The sequence below is a fragment of the Epinephelus fuscoguttatus genome, linkage group LG6, assembly GCF_011397635.1.
Source record: "Epinephelus fuscoguttatus linkage group LG6, E.fuscoguttatus.final_Chr_v1".
NCBI classification, from domain to species: domain Eukaryota; kingdom Metazoa; phylum Chordata; class Actinopteri; order Perciformes; family Serranidae; genus Epinephelus; species Epinephelus fuscoguttatus.
This window is the reverse complement of record NC_064757.1, coordinates 33,813,173-33,829,052: the sequence shown is the minus strand read 5'-3', so window position 1 is coordinate 33,829,052 and position 15,880 is coordinate 33,813,173. Positions and strand designations below refer to the sequence as shown.

Genomic DNA, 15,880 nt, shown 5'->3' with positions numbered 1-15,880 from the left:
GCCTCCCAAAGGCCCCGATTGTCTCATCAACTTTCAGCAGAACTCCGCCCAAGTTACTCCCTGGCCTGTGCCGTGCCTGGAGGCTGATAAACACACTGACACACACACTTATGTGCATGTTCTCTGACACAATAAAAGTTCCTAGCGATCACCTGTTGATTAGGTTACAGGGGCCATCTAGAGTTTGGAAATCTGATGTCACTGTGCATAAGGGGATGGAATGACAGCAGACTGTGTGTGTGTGTGTGTGTGTGTGTGTGTGTGTGTGTGTGTGTGTGTGTGCGCGTGCGTCTCAGACAAAGACAGAAGACAGGAAGCAACAAAGACAGAGCAAAAAGTGACAGGAGACAGGTAAAGTTGACTGAAAATGATAAACCTCTGAGTGAGACAGTGTTACACCAAAGCTGGGCAGGCACAGAGATCTAAACTAAGCTGGCTCAATGACATAGTTGCTGAGAATGCTGTTTGACACGGGGTCCCTTTCTGTCTCTCCCTCCCTCCCTCCCTCCCTCCCTCCCTCCCTCTGTCTGTATGTCTGCCTGCCTGCCTGCCTATCTATCTGTCTGCCTTTCATGTGGCCATTTTAGGAGACGTTGAGTCACCCGAGCCCAGCTGACAATATGACAGGAGCAACATTACTACACTTGGCTTGACAGCAGGGGAACTTATGAAACTCACCCTCTTAGAGAGATGGGGTTTATCTCGCTGTCTCAGTCTCTGCCTCTCTTCTTCCTTCCTCTGTTTCGTCTGGTGGCTGGATGGGTAACTCTGCTGCCTTTTCTGTCTGTCCTCCTCTGTGCTTCTCTTTCCACTGGGTCAGGCTGCTCTCTCTCGCTCTCGACTCTCCGGTTTGCTGTCTGTCTTTGCTTCCTTCCTCCTGAATAGGTGGTGTTGAGAAAGACAGAGATAAGTCAACTTGTTCTGCCTTCCTCTGCTTGTTTTGAGAGAAGGGCCTGGTAGCCTGCACTAGCTCTCTCTCTCTCTCTCTCTCTCTCTCTCTCTGTATTTTGTTTTCTTCCTGTCTACCTCTCTCCACCCTCAGTCACACACCAAATCTGAAAACCCATCAACAAGTCTCACCCCTCACCCATCTCGTTCTTCCCTCCCTCTCCTTTTCTCTCTCCTGCTCCCCGCCCGCCCTCTTTCTTCCTTTCTCTCATTCGCGCCCCTCCAAAATATCTTGAATACAAAAGCCCCTTCACATGCTTGCGTTCCCCTTTTCCTCTCCTCCCATTCCTCCTCTTCCTCACCCTCTCTTCTCTTCCTCTATCCACTCACAGGCCCCTCCTTTCAACCCTTCCTCGCTACCCTACCCTACCCTCTCTGTCTTTCTCTCTATGTGTTTTCTTTCTGTCGTTTCCTCTCAGCTGATAGACCGAGGCGTGCTTTGCTCACTCAGCAGTGAAGGCATACAGGGGAAAGAAGGGGGGGTGGGTGGCGCTGACAGCTGATTGGCCACAGAAAAGGGGGGTCAGCTGTAGCGACTGAGGTCCTGATTGGCCGGGGGGAAGGAGTGAAAGGGGGGGAGGTGGAGAGGGTAACTAAAACCACGCCCACCTGCTCTTGCTCGGCCTGTTCTGCAGAAGTATGAGACAGAAGAGCACTTTCCTCAAACAGTGTGTGTTTGTGTGTTAAATATGTGTCCTTGACAGCTTCAAGCATGTTTTGTGTGCAGTGTTGAACCTGTGTTATCTCTTCCCATAGTGTGCCAGACCCCAAGTTTGGTTGTGTGTCTGTGTGTGAGTTCAAAAACAACAGTACATAAAGAGGTTAATGCCACAGAGAATAAAGATGTAAATATCTATGCAAGTCCTTTGCCGTCTTTGTTCAGTCACACACAAAGGCACTCTGTGTGTAGCATGAAATGCACACGTGTACAAAGGCAGAGGGCTTATCTGCTGCTGGAGTACAGATAGAGAATGAAGTGCATGTGAAAAAGTTTATCAGCTGAGTACCAGGAGCAACCCTCAGCTGTTTGTGTGTGTGTGTGTATTTCGCCATCTGTGAGCTAATAAGGAGCAGCATGTTGACTAGGCAAGAACTATTTCGAACAGAGCGATGTGGTTAAAGTGTGCACAGTGCAAGCAAGTGCAACACACACTGGCGTGCTCGCTCTTAACCTCATGATCACACTCACACATGCACACACATTGCGGGTGGAGATTACACACGTTAGAGCACTGTGCACAAAACATACCTGAAGGTGTCATGCACACATATTTAGCAGCCGAGCTTCGCCCGGCCCTTTTGTTACAGACACAAACACCCGATCTTGCTTTATGCTTATTTAGGAAACCGGGGTTGACTTGTTATCAGATGTGCGCTGGCTGAGACATGTGAGACAAACCTATTGATAGCTCCCTGTGTGTTTATGTTTTAGTCACTGTCTTTATCTGACTCCTGCTCAGTTTCCATCTGCGACTCCCTGCGTCTGTGCCCAGAACCAGTTTCTGCTGCTTCACTATATGCTGTAAGTTATCTCCATCATGCAGAAGGATGAAGGGGGCACGCAGCTTTTGGAGCTAGAGCTGAAGCTTTTCCTTAACCTAAGTCTATATTGTGTCATGTGCTGTACAGATTGTAAAATCCTTCAACTTTAATGTGTGATTTGAAGTTGGAGTGCCTTATCTCAAAATAAGTAGGAATACAATCTCTCATAATGATGGAATAACATAAGCACAGGCTCTTCCAGATGCAGAAAACTGTCGTGTTGATTCTGAACTGCATTTAAAATATAATACAGACGGTGACATAGGAAGCATGTGGAGTTAGTGAGCGTTTAGCTGTTGTTATATGAACAATCCTTTTATGTAATACAATGCATATCCTTATTTGTGAGACTACACTTTATCTTAACTCCTTGCACTTCATTCAACAAGCAGCTGAACAGTTTAAGCACCAGTTTACTATGCTACACTGTTAAATTTTTTATTCACCTGTGCAGTGGGTATTGTATATGGAGATTACAGCATTAAAATGTCCTGCTTTGGTTGCAATGCTCTCAAACAGTCTGTCTGTGTGTGTGTATTATTTTTATGATTGCTTAATCTGTCAATTATTTTCTTTATTAAAACATTAATCATACAGCCCAAAAACTGTTGGAAGACAGAGAGAAAAATGTCTTATATTTTCTCAACTAACAGTTCAAAACCCAGAAAAATGTATTCAACTATCATTTAAGTCAAATAAAACATCAAATCCTGACATTTCAGAGGGAATGACTGAAAATGTTTGTTTGAAAATGGACTCAAACGATTAATCAATTATCAAATTGTACTAGAATAAACCTCTGTTGATTAACTACTTGATTAACTGTTTCAACTTCACAAGCATGTAGATGGATGCACTTTGTATAGATATGCGTGAAAGTATGTCACAGTTGTTTTGGTGCGGGTGTGTGAACTGTAAAGCCAGTTGAGATGAGGTTTGGAAAAACAACACTGAGCTTCAGCTTCGTACCTCCAAATATAGAGATGTGGGGATAGGGGAGAGAGGGGAGGGGGAGGCAGAAGGCGTAGAAGACACAGACAGCAAGATATAGAAAGAGGAAGATGAACTGACAGAGAGAAAGGGGCAGATTGCAGTGAGGCATGGTTTCTGTCTTAAAACTGACTTGGTTGCTGCTTTTAACTGCAAAGCCTGTAAAAACTGTAACAATGGGAAATTTCTGCTCATTTAGGATCTTGTGTTTCAACAGACACAAACACATGCTCTCAAACACTGTCCCTTTAAGAGCCCATGTTGCCTTCCATATTTGGAAAAAAGAGGTGTGTCTTCTCTGAGAAGACACCTCCTCCATTCAAGGGCTCTCTGAGTGCAGCTGAGGAAAAAGAAGCACTGAAAACACTCACTCATTCACATTCCATTAAACACACGCATTGATGCAATCATGACTTGAGAGCATGGCCGTGTTTGTTTTGATGTCTATGTCACGACGTTGGGGTTGGATTTTCAGCGATGGCATGTGAATACACTGCGCGTTGACACTCAAGCATACCTTGTTTTTTCTTGGCCTCTCAAAGTGACACCAGCTGTGTTTTGGGGTTTTTTTACCCACCAGCACTGAACAGTCATAGCCTTCAGAAACTGAAAAGGTTCGATCAGACTCTACCAGCCCAAAACTTCCTTGAGTAAATCATTTAGTCACAGTGTTAAGTAACCAGTTTTAAATATCAAAAACAAGGTCTAATACCCCCTCCTTCTCAGGGAGGAAGAGAACAAAAGGAGGAGAGGAAGAGGAAGGTGGAGGAAGGGTGGGAAAGGAAAGTGTGCATGTGTCGGTGTGCATGTGTGTGTGTGTGCTACTGAAAATGTGTAAAGAGCCATGGACCCCTGCATTTGTTGGCGTCTGTGTCTGTGGCATGCTCGAAAGTGTGTTATTAGTTCACATATGGAGATGAGTCTTTAAGAGGTGTACATCTTCTCTCCAGCAAGACAGTAAGGAGAGCGAGCTGCAGCCATGCAGCGGACATAAACAAGTCTCGGGTGTGTAGAAGCAAATTTCACAGCTGATATCTACAAATATTAGATATCAAAAACACTGATGCTTTGACTTGTTGGCTCAGATCCATTTGAATTTTGTGATGCAATATGTTTGGTTTTACAGCAACGTTTGAGGGGACTAGTATGCTGTAATAAGGTAGAAATATTGTAGGAAGGCTGGTGTTTACAGTGACAAACATCAGTGTATTAAACCAACTTTCTTGCCCCCTTTGGCCTGTCAAGCATAAATTCAAATTCCAAAAGGGAAGTGTGCGTCTTCTCATGGACAAGAGGCTCGTGCTCGTGACAGTGCAACATTAAACGTTAATGTCTGTAACGTTAGTCTGCTCAGCAGTACTACTCAGTGAGCTAGCAGTAGATGCACACTTCCCTCTGCGCAGGGAAAAGGTTGGAGGATGTAGTTCAGTAGAGAGAAAATAGTTCCTACATGAAACTGCTCACAACAAGGTCTGTGGATTATCTTGAGTAACCGAGTCATGATTTCTGGAAAGAGGCATCGCTGTCGAGCGGCTGACATCTCCAACACTCAGCAACTCACACCAAAATGATCTAGATTGATAAATAGCACTACAGGTAAGAGGAAAATATGTGTTTTGAATTTGGGGGTAAACTGTCCATTTACAGCAATTTTAAAACATTTGTAAAAATAAATATAACACCTTAAGTGCTTTATTGTAGGCAACTGGAGTTTCTTGAGTTTCTTGAAGACCTTTCACCTCTCATCCAAACTGAAGAAGCCTCTTGGATGAGAGGTTAAACGTCTTCAAGAAACTCAAGCAGGTTCAGTTGCCTATTCAGCTATTCTGCTAAAGTTTATATCCACAGTGTGCATTCAGAAGCTTTATAAATCCTTAAACTGAAAATAATAAGTCAGCTAAGGCCACTCAAAAACAATCCACTGAAAACAGAATCGTTTCTCATTTTCGTTTTAAAAAAAGGTCTGCGTTCAGACGACAACGATATGATACAGCACTTAAGATTACCATGACCTGGATGACTGAGAACCTTCACCAATAAATATAACACCCTTTCCATTTTCAGTGCAAGCTTTCTTACTTTTACAGCACATGCTTTTTGTCTTAGTCTTCATTTTCTATTTTTAGCAGCCTCGGTTATTATGTGTCACCACATGGTAATAACATTAACTGCTTTTGGTTTTCAACATTTCAGCCTTTATTTCTCTGCAGGCCAGAGCGTCATGTGCATCCCACTTTCTCTCTGCAGACAACTGGATTTTTACAGTGGAACTGGATCTTTGAAGAAGATGCTTATCTGCCAGTTTAACTGCTATAACCCCGGCCAAAAACCCACAACCAAATCTTTACCAACATCAGATAACCAGTTCCTGCAGGCGGTTTCCCACCCAGAGCACTTGCTTTATATTTACATTTCTAGAGCACTGTAACAATCCAGTAAGATGAACTCTGTCTGGAGGGGCATGTTTGACCAGCTGCCTGTTGATAAATAGATTTACAAAGCTGGAGAGAGACATGTCTATTTAAAGATAAGCATTTAACTTTAAAGTGTCAATTGATATTACAGTGTCTGATTAAATCTGCGTCTGACTGTTAGGTTTAAATCAGGCAGATGCAGCAAATAGACATTGCTGAACATAGACTTTAAGTTGGTCCATTTTAAACACCGGACTGTCCAAATAAAGCATTCCTGAAATAACTTCTGTTTGTTTTTCCATTACCAAATACGCCTCTCCATCCACTTCTGCAATAATTTCCACCATTCACGACTAGATTCTGCATGTGTGGAAATTTTTCTTTTGTGTATCCTATAAATCGGCTGCGGTGATTAAATTTCCTCACAGAAATGACTCATGTTTGGTGTAATCAAGTTAGATCCAGTGTAATTTACACTTCATGCTAATGTTATGTCATGACTAATATCTGATCCTTCCACTCACAGGAGTCGAAGTTTACTCTGCGATGCTTTTCAGGTATCTGGTCAGTAAGTTCGGATGAAACACTTCAAGTAAACAACCGAGTAATGACTGTAATGCACAAGGACAGAGGAGAGTGCACTGGGAATAAATGCAGAGATGGGGAGGAGTGTGGCACCCTGAGTCTTGGTGACAGGCCGGGCCAGCTCAGAGGATGGAATGTTCCAGAGAAATATGTTGCCTATTCATGGAGGACAGGAAATAAAGCCCTCTCTTTCTCTCTCCACCTATCCTCCCTTCCCTCCCAGTCCAACTCCTTCACCCCGAATCCAGCTGCCTGTCATTTTACCTCTCTCTCTGTCTCTTCACCTCACTCTCTGTGTCTATGTGTGTTTCTTTCTCTCCCCTCTTCTCCTGGCCTTTGGTGTTATTTTTCCCCCTGTCCATCTTCCTTCAGTTCAAATCAATTCCTTTTCTCCCCTTTCATGCTTCGAGAACTCTCACAGCATGGTGGTGTTGCACCACTCAGACTGGTAACGGCTGAATGTGGTCCAGCCTGCCATCTGGGCATTGAAATGAAAAGAAAGAACAACAGCAGTTAGCTCACATATATTCACATTTATAGGTGTGTGACCACTTTGCAACAGAGGAAATGGGAAGGAAACAAAGCAAAACTTCACAATGACATAAAGGACAAGTGTGTACCTTAACTTAAATACAAGTGAAGAGTGCACACATGCATGTTTATAGTCTCACACATACACAGAGAGCAGCTCATCCATTTTGGTCTGGGGGGGGGGGTTACAGGGTGAAGGGCAGAGAGGTCTGGTGAGGGTTAATCCTGAGATCAGTCCAACACAAACACACACACACACGCTTGCAGTCGTTAAGCAGCAGTTAATAACTCTATATATACACTCTATATATGAAGTTACTAACGTGCATCCAAATCAAAATAGGCAACCGGACAAAAAAAACAAGCAACCTAAATGACTTGGACATGGGCTGTTTTCCTTTGTATGAAAGCCGCCAATGTATCACGTTACATGCAAACACCTTTCAGTTTAAGGTCAACATGCTTCTCTGCATAAAATACGATACTGACACTGTGATTCAGCAAACACCAAATCCAAGCTGCACACAAACCACATAAACTACAAATGCCAACCACTGTGGGTGCTAGAGAAACAGTCAGGGCATCACCAAGGACACTAGGACACTGTACATCATCTGGTAACCACATAAATGTTTTGCTAATCTATGTAGCTGATGTTACAATACTTCAAAGGCTGTGTCAAAAAATCCATAGTAACATGCTTTTTAGTAGGATAAAAAAGTATGTGAGATTTTTTTTATATGTGCGAAACCAATACCATGTGAATTTTGTACTATTTCAGGTGAAATATTAAACACTGGACACTTTGCAGGCCTAAATATCCCTCAGTGCAAAGCGGTGGAGGACAACACTCATAATGGACAGCGACCAAGACAGCTCTATGACATCAGTAACACTTCCATTTAAGTGTAAGTATGTAAGATTTTACTTTGTTAGGTGTAATATAGTTTTAAAATTGTTTTTAAATTAATGGTAGAGCTGAGGTTGTTACCGATTACCATGGTAACACGTCTCCAAATGCTCTGACAAAGGGAAGTGGTAATTACTTCTCAGTGCTCATACTGGGTAGGTAGTGTATGTGATTTCAGACATGGTGACAGGCTGAAAGTGAAAATTTTGACCTGCTAGCAGCACTCCATTAAAAATGTCAGGGCTTCACCAGAGTCATTAGGATTCATCCTCTCGGCATTATGGATATCTGTAGCAAATTTCAAGGGAATTCATTCAATAGTGGTGGGTGGACCAACCAACACTGCCATCTCTATGGCGCTAGCAGGTTAACGAGGCTGACATACTCCATTAATTTCTTAATTACCTACCTCTGACTTCAACAGTCAGTTCAACTGAGACAATAAGCCATTACATTCATAATGATCCCCACGATCATTACAGTAAGTAAAGCACTGCCATTATGAAGTTCCCCATAATATATCAACAAAATAACGATTAAAAAAATATTCTTGTTCACCTTAATGATACATGTAATGATGCCTGATGACAAGTTGTTCACACTGCCAGATTAATCTTGTGCGATAGCTTGTCACTGGACACTCGACCCTGCATACAGCACACTGATCATAATCTGACATTGTGTAAAGGGTCATTTCTTCAGCCCATCTGGCGACTGCCTCACAACAGTGTCATGACACTAATGGTGTCCTCTGCTTGTTACATTGGGCCACAAACAAGAGAGATCCTGCCAAGGACTCAGATCAGAGCGGTTTGGACAGAAACGCTCAGCTGTTTCCTGTCTCTGATGAGATGCACAAGATGGGCCAGGCACATGAACGCACACACACACAAACACACAAACATTTACAGCACACTGATGAAAACCAAAACTGTGAGTATACAAATAAAAACACAGATATGCCCCAGTGATAAACAAAAGGCTTCAGGGCTCTACTTCTCACTGTGTTACTCTTAGGCTTTGTGGAAAACAAACAAACAAACAAACACACACACACTCGCACACACTCTTTGAAGGTGCACACCACAGCTTTAAAACTCTTTGGGAAGGCATGAGATGTACTAATGCTCTCAGGCCTGCAGGAAATACACAACTGTATGTGTGTTCTTTTAATATGAGTAAAAAACATTACAGGGCGACTGACTGTTTCAGCTTTCAGTGAGTCCAAATATACAAATCCAGCACATAAAATATCATTAATCAATATCCAAGAGTGGTTATCACTGTTACCCAAAGGGAAACGTTTTTTCATTCTGTGTGAAAGTCAATTTAAGTGACAAATGATGCATGCAAAGGCCCAGGCCTGTCACACACACTCAGCCTCTACAAGATGGAGAGACGGGGGGGAAGAGGCAGCGCAGAGAGACGGGAGGGCTTTGATGCTGGGCGAAGGGAACGAGACAAATGACAACGTATTGTAGAGTAATGGACAGAGGGAGCAAGACAAGGACGAGAGAGAGAGAGAGAGAGGGGCAGAGAGTGGACAGGTCTTAGCTTGATAAGCTCTGTGTTGACCTATATAATGCATGGAGATACATCTGCCTTCCAACATCTACTCGTTGTTTCTGGAGCTTGTATGAAGCCATATCAACAGACTATCTGGCAACATGTGTCGAATTATATTTAGCTTGTATATGTGTATGCTAAGTCATTCATTCGGATCAAGTATAAGTCTCAACCCACTTACTAACCAACACTGGATTTTTGACATCTTTCATGTTTGTTACAACAGCTCAAAATACACACATTGCGGGCTTTAAAAACAAATATCAAACTAGTTTTTCTTGGTGCAATCTACTGACTGTATAAGCTTCCACTATCCACCTAGATTCAGTTTCCAAATGTGTGCATTTGTGTGGACATTGCGGCCCTGTTGCCAACTAGTAGACAGTATTAACTAATTTGTCAATTATTTTCAAAAAAATCTTCCCAGAGCCCCAGGTGATATTTTCGGTGACATAGTTTGTTTTGCCCAACCAACAGATAGATTCAGTATAAGATTACACCAAATTGCTGAAAAAAAAAATGCTATCCCTGTCTTTTGAGGAGCTTGAAGAGTAAAAGTAGGGCTGTGACTAACAATTACTGTCATCCTGGTTTTGGGGGCGGCTGTGGCTCCAGAGGTAGAGCAGGTCATCCACTAATCAGAAGCTCAGTGATTCGATCCCTGGCTCCTCCAGTCTGCATGTCAAAGTATCCTTGAGCAAGATACTGAACCCCAAATTGCTCCCGATGGCTGTTCCACTGGTGCGTGTAAAACTGTAGCAGGTGGCACATTGTAAGGTAGCCTTGACCACCAGCGTGTGAATGGATGAATGTGACTTGTAGTGTAATAAGTGCTTTGAGTGGTTGGAAGACTAGAAGGGGGCTACACAAGTGCAGTTCCATTTAAAGCTGTTAACTTTTGGTAATTGGTAACTTTTATTATAAAATAAAAACATACGCCTTGTAGCGTTTTTTATGGCATTACTGCACATGGATGAAAACAACCAATCAGAGCTAAGATGTCTACTACGCAACTTTCAGTTTAAAAGGTTTTCAGAAACATGTTTTAGTGTACTGTTTAGCAAAGAAATTAAAGTTTGTGACCAAGCCGCCATATTGGAAACAGTTGAGCTGGAAACTCAGCACTGCCTACCAGCTGCCAGATCAACTTTCTCTATTTACAGCTAAACAGTACACTAAATTTTGTTTCTGAAAACATCGAAGGCGAGAAATAGGCAATGGAGTAACAGACCCTTGATTCATATTTGAGCAATGATTGACATAATTGACAGCTGTGTTACAGATTCCTCGGCTCTGATTGGACGTTTCCTGCAAGCCACGGTAGATATTAGCAACTGCCATGTTACTCCTCTCACGAGGAGAAGGAGGAACAGTATTTTTTTTTTTTTACAGACTCATTCTCATATTCACTCGTGACGATAGTAACAGTTTCATCTAATGTGACACAAAGTCATTCTAATAAAATTTACCAACCGTATTTTAAAATAGTGAAAATGGCATTTCACGTCACAGAGCCCAATGTCATGTCAACAAATTGCTTGTCATCCCCACTTTTCAACACTTAAAAAGCTAAAAAAATATTCAGTTTACTATTGAGTAAGACAAAGAAAGACAGCAAATCCTCACAATTGAGAGGCTGGTATTAATAATTAATTATAATAATTAATTGATAATAAAAATAGTAACTGATTCTTTTCTGGTGAATGAGTAATAATTGATTGACTTATTGAATATCTGGCATTTTTTTCTTTATAAATGACTTAAATGTACATTCACAAGCTCTGCTAGCAAAGTCGAAGACAGCCAGAGCTAAAACTCTCACACACCCACGCTGTACAGAACTGGATATCACAGCACTCTGTCTCTCAGGGTGTAATGTCAGACCATGTTGATTTATTCAGGAGGTGGTACAGTCGCCTTGCCATCCTCTTCTCCCACTCTGTAGTGAGTTGTGTTTGAATAAAGTTGAGCAGACTGCTACTATAGAGGGAGCCACCAAGCACCCAAAACGAAGATGGAGCACTTGACAGGAGATAAAATTCCAGACTGTATCTCAAAGGGTGTGATCCTGGATTCCAACCATTAATAAAACCTGAGTGTTTTTTTTTTAGTTCTCACATACACAAGACAGTAATTGATATTGGCTAGTTTTCAGCAATTAGCTACAGGTATTCTCTTCCTGCACTGGTCCTCATCTGGGTGATATGTGCTGAAACATCAATTCAAATAAAAACTAAAACCTTTTCGGCAGCTCCAGCATGTAACATCCACTCTCTGCAAGGTCAGTGAGACGCAACCTTAAAATAATAATACTGAAGTGGGCTGATGGAGCCTCTTAGATTGGACTCAGAAGTATTACACTGAGTTTCTCAAATTAATTAAATCCTTAAAAATACTGCTAAGTTGACCGCCTCATTATTTTGTCAATAGACTTAGACCTGCCATCATATTAAAAACAGTCTCCCTTTGCCTACTTCTTCCAAGCATCCTTGAATTCATTGACATTCCCCTCAGTGACCTATAAATAGCTAATCTATTAACCACAGTAAGTCAATGCTGAGAGTCACAAACACATGGAATCTGCAGGTTTGTAAGAGGACTAACTAGTTTCTGGTACTGACAGACTGTTAAGTGGACTAACTGACCTTTAATGGTAAGCCTGGAGCCAGGTTTATTTAGTGTGTGTATGTGGAAAGACCCAAGATGCAGGTTGTGAGGTTAACGTGGTACCAGTCAAAGCCGCACAGGTGCTATTTTAGGAATAAGCTCTTATTAAGAACAAGAGAATAAGATTTGAAACCTGCATTTAAACACATCACAATGACTTTATCTCCTCACAACAGCCTTTTGCACAAGTGACATCCAGAATAATGTCTTCAGTCTGGAGGCTGTCTTTTATGTGTCTTGAGTGTGAGGACATTTGGTTATCAGGGAGGGAAATAAATACACACAGTTGCCCTCTGACCTCTCCTCTTGTTAATTTTATCTTTGATCTCAACCTGCCTCCGCTCTGTCCCTGGCTAGGCTGAGTGAGGTTTAAGAGCATCACCACTGCAGCAGACCCAGGGCTGGGAACCCAGAGGGGGTCATGATGTGATGCATAGACTGTACAACTTTTACTGAAACATCTACTAATGCCATATACTGCCTTTAATCTGTGTGATATATGTCATAATCTTAAAAATAGATGCACTATTTTAGCCACTGGGCTTCCACAATAAATCAAGTAAGATAAATAAGATCTTTTCAATGTCACGATTTAACAGCCAGTGCAGCGCAAAAGGGGCATGTGAATAAAAGGAGCTTTATTTTTTAGCAGCACTGGTAGATCAACATGATTTCTATATAGAAGGGAAAACTACATTAGGTAGAAGCTATTAATTCAAGTATATTATATTCTATTTTAGGACAAGAGAGACATTGTTCTGTGTCAGTCTACCAGTCAGAACTGGTTCTTTGGTGATGGCTTGAGGCTAGATATTCAAAAAACATGCATTCACAGTGACATACACATGCTTGTACAATTACATTTGCCATTAGTAATTATTTATCTTATTCTAAAATCTAACATGTACTGGTTAAATAGCTCTTTATTTAAAAGAGGTAATTTAATTCTCATAAGGATGCAAGTGCAGCGCACACACGTGCACACGCACACACGCACACACTAGAGATCAATATAGCCTAGAGCAGTGTTGAGTACTGGATCTAACCCACATAATCATCTGTAATCTCTGACATCAAATCCTGCAGAGACACATTGGAGGGCTGACAACAAGCCTTGATCAGCTCAAAGCGTTTAATAGCCACCCCCACTTTCCACACACACGTACAAAGCGCTACCAGGTTCAGATGCTAAAAAGGAGAATTGCAACACTGAACCATAGCCACCCCGTCAGATATCCATAAGAAGTACAAAAGGTGTTTTTCATTTGTTCAAACTCAGGGCTGGGTGCAGAGAGGACCACAGGATGAATGGTGTCCCTTAACTTGGAGTCCTTAATGTCAGATTATCAGATGACTAAATAAACTAAATAAAATGGTGTACAGTTGCTGAGCTGCAGGCAAGGTAAGTAGAGCTGCTTGCAGGCCAATGTTTGACAGAGGCTGTAACACTGTTAGTCGAGGCCTAATCTATTCAGGCAGAATCATAAACTGGGCTCTTACAGCCATTACAAGCCTCAAGTTAGTGTTTTACTCATCTAAATAGCTTAACTAGATACTGATGGCTCTAGATATTACCCTGAGAAAACACACAGCATGGCCACTCGTGACCTCAGTCTTTCTGAACTTGATGTACTTGGCTGGGCAGGAAGTATAGGAGCCTAATATATTTGCCAAGGTTGATCACATTAGTTGTACATTTTGCAGCAAGCAAACAGACCAGCCATCACTGGGGATTCCAGGCGAGGTTTTTCTTCCATGCTAGAAACGTCCCACACTCTGATCGCTCCCTCCATTCATTTCCTTTTGATGTGAGAGGATTTTCTAAGTTCCTTTGTTTCACCTGAATAGACTGAATTATTTCCTTCTCTTTTACTTTTGTGTGTTTTAGCATTTGGGAACTTAAGTCAAAGAGTGACTGTGCACGGGGCAAGCCCAGACCCAGGCCTGCTGAACAACATGCACCTCGCCTTCAGGGTTGGTTACAGCAGATCTGCATGACGTCACACTCAGCTGAGGACAAAGCCCACTGGTTTCTCCCAGACAGAGAGGTGGGGGGTGGCTGTCAGAGCAATGCAAGGACAAGCAAGAGAGGGAGAAAAATGTCGACTTATTGCAGATGGATTTGCTGCAGCAACGTGTCTGTGTGTGTGTGTGTGTGTGTGTGTGTGTGTGTGTGTATGTGTGTCTGTGTGTATGCATGCAGAACTCCCCCATTTACATACATGTGAGACAGCTGATGGATTCCCACATGCACGTGTGCTGCATGGGTGATGCAGAGTGAGTGTGACTACTTGTGCCTAATGTGTATGTCAATGCCATCCTGCCCTGCTCGCCAGGACAATGGGAGGCTGTGCAGCTCAGCATAATAACACTGTAATAACTGACTCTACTCTTGTATATTTTATATGTAACAAGGGTTTAGTGCCAACATCAATGCTCCCTTCACTGCAGGATCCAATGCAACTCCCAAGTGCAATCTAAGGGGAACAATACACCCATTGCACTCAGGGCTCTCTCTTGTAAGCTTTAGTCATCATCATCATCACTCCATCCACTAAACTACAGTCATAATCTCATATATATATTTATATATGTGAGATTGTATAGCTAGATGTTGATCCCTCCTTCTTGCACAGCCCATATATGCACAATGCACAATGCAAGGAGGCATTGCAGTTATCACAATATCAAATATTTGCACATGCATTTTGATTAGAGACACACACACACACACACACACACACACAGACGCACACATGATGGTAATTATTACATTAGGATTTTCATCACTTGGTCCCTAACCACCGCAGACTGCATGCACGTACGCGCACACACCTAAAGAAAGAGTGAGGGAGGCAGACAAAGCAGGGGAACGCCCCCTACACCCTGCAAGCTACTGTCAGGTCATCAACTGGCTTAGGCTGGATTCCAATCATTCTTTTACTCAGATTAATTAAGACAATGATAAATATGACGACCTGCATGTGTAGAGTGCAAACATTTACCTGCAAGCAAACAGGAATTGCTAAATAAACCTGTGTCATTTCCATCCTTTGATTAAAGTTCACACAATGCAGAAGATTAAAAGCTAGCTAGCTTAATTTTCAAGATTTTAAAGCCTACTTACGGTACAACAAAGGTGGACTCAGGAAGGAAAAAAACAGCCTGGCAGCTTGAACTGACGCGTCCCTGTCGTCTGGGAGTTTGGCCTTTTTGTTATCTCTGTGCCGTGTTGACTGCTGCGTTGTCGCATTCCAGGTAGCTAACGTTTCAGGGCGAGAATTGACTTCGAAGCTAAAAGCCGTTAGCAGCCGTTAGCTGGATGTCAAACGGGTAAAATAATCGGACAGTTTGAGTCTCGTCCTCCCACTCAGTCCTGCCACATAGCTCGCTTGCTGGCTGACTACGTCCCTTCCTCTCTGTGCCTGTCTTTTTTTTTGTGCTCGCAGCTGTTTTCGTTGTTTCAACCTTTGCCTGAAATTCCTCCTCTGTCCCTTTAAGCGACAGCGTTTCCGGAGTTCGCTCGTTGATATGCAGGGGGCGGGGCTTCACGGCCAGCTGAGCGCCTGTCATTTAAGCGATTGGCTGCTTCAGCTCCGTGCGACCAATCAGCGCTCGGTGATGACGCTCGCTTTAATATATGCAGATTTATTCAGAAATAGCGCTCCGTGATTGGCCGGTGGATTAATCTAGGAACCGCCCAGTACACGTGCTTTTTCTCCCCTCC

General features: G+C 42.6%; 1 protein-coding gene across 3 annotated transcripts in view; it reads right to left on the bottom strand.

The window, feature by feature from the left end:
- LOC125890056 (protein FAM214B) overlaps window positions 1–15,645 on the bottom strand; it is a 34,415-nt gene extending 18,770 nt beyond the window's left edge. Inside the window, exons 1-2 of one of the 3 annotated variants that reach the window (XM_049578455.1) lie at window positions 15,281–15,645; window positions 679–877 (exon numbers count right to left, since the gene is read on the bottom strand). The gene's annotated coding sequence lies outside the window, so the exon portion shown is untranslated. Of the gene's footprint in view, window positions 1–678; window positions 1,082–15,280 lie in introns of those variants that run through there. The other 2 variants (XM_049578456.1, XM_049578454.1) reach the window with 2 other exon arrangements.
- Between the last annotated feature and the right edge of the window lie 235 nt (window positions 15,646–15,880).